Source organism: Etheostoma cragini, chromosome 9, assembly GCF_013103735.1.
Source record: "Etheostoma cragini isolate CJK2018 chromosome 9, CSU_Ecrag_1.0, whole genome shotgun sequence".
Classification (NCBI taxonomy): domain Eukaryota; kingdom Metazoa; phylum Chordata; class Actinopteri; order Perciformes; family Percidae; genus Etheostoma; species Etheostoma cragini.
The window spans coordinates 1,055,393-1,056,833 of record NC_048415.1 but is presented as its reverse complement, the minus strand read 5'-3'; positions in this window follow the sequence as shown (position 1 = coordinate 1,056,833).

The following is a 1,441-nucleotide window of genomic DNA, read 5'->3' as shown; positions in this document are numbered from 1 at the left end:
CCCCCCCCCCCCCCCCCCCCCGGTAAATGCACCGGGAGCCTCACTGAAACCGTCTCTGAAAACCATCAAGACGAGCCCGAGATCTCCCGCAGAGACAATGACAGCGGACGCATTTAAGGCCCCATTACGACGCTGTAAAAACCACAGCTCAGCGGATGAAATGAAGCCACTTTACTGATTACACGACAAAGAACATCAGCTCACAGATCATTTACTCCAGCTCCCCGGATGGGCACCAGGACGGGATGAGAACTAATGACCAGGAACCCAACGTGTGGCATGAACCAGGGGAGAGAGAGAGAGAGAGAGAAGAGAGAAGAGAGAGGGAGAGAGAGAGAGAGAGAGAGAGAGAAAGAGAGAGAGAGAGAGAGAGAGAAAGAGAGAGAGAGCATTTTAACTTCCCACTTATGAGCTGAAAGAACAGTTTATAAGAAGAGAGGGAAGTGCAGAATGAGAGACCTTAAGTCATTAGAGTTTGAGTCCCAGGTGTCAGATTCTCTCATTTCAGCCAAGTTATTCATTTATTCAACGTATTTTCTCTCTCTCCTCTAACGGTATCTATGTATCTATCTATCTATCTATCTATCCATCTATTCAGCGTTTATTTGCCCACGTCTTGGAATTCCTGCCTTCAACTCAGAGGACACACTAGAGACATTTTCCATCGGGGACTACCCACGGAAGAACCATTTTTCTTATATTTTTACAATTTGAACATGTAAATGGAGCGTTTTGGTGCACTGACGAGTCATTTCTTATTGTCTGTTATCTTTATTCAAGCTGCTGTGTGTTACATTCGTCTCACGTAGCCAGACAGTGGGGACACAGAGCTCTGTGGACGTAGCGCTGTGTCTCAGGGACGGATTATCATGACCAGACGCCCTGGGTGCAGAGATGTAGAAACCAATACATTAAACGTGGTGAACGACCATTTTGCCAAACATTACCATTGTTTTGTCCCTATGTCAGCTTCCTGTTGGTTTTCATGGACTTCCTGTTTTATTTTGACATCCACTGTTTGTCTTCATTCACTTCATTTGCCTTCCTTCCTTCCTGTTTCTGCTTTCCCGCCTGTGTGATTACCGTCCCTTCCCCTAACTTCTTTCACCTGTTTGTTTTCAGCTTCTCCAGTCCCCGCGCTGGACCCTTATGTTGTCCTCGGGTCCAATTTGACCCAGTTTTTTTTATCCCAGAAATAAGGGTTTCTTACAACTAAACTGCCCAAAATATAACTTGGATGCATGCATGTTGAATGGTAGCCATGCAACATTCAATGCAGGTAAAATGAATGATTATTTGCATTGAATTTTGGGTGTTTTATTCAATGGATGGTGGGAGGAGAGAGTCTCAGGGAGGGAGAACTGTTGAGGGGGGGCGGTGGGGGGGAGGAGCAGGCTGGTGGGCTTTTGGTTATTGATGGTGTGGAGGGGGGGGGGGGGGG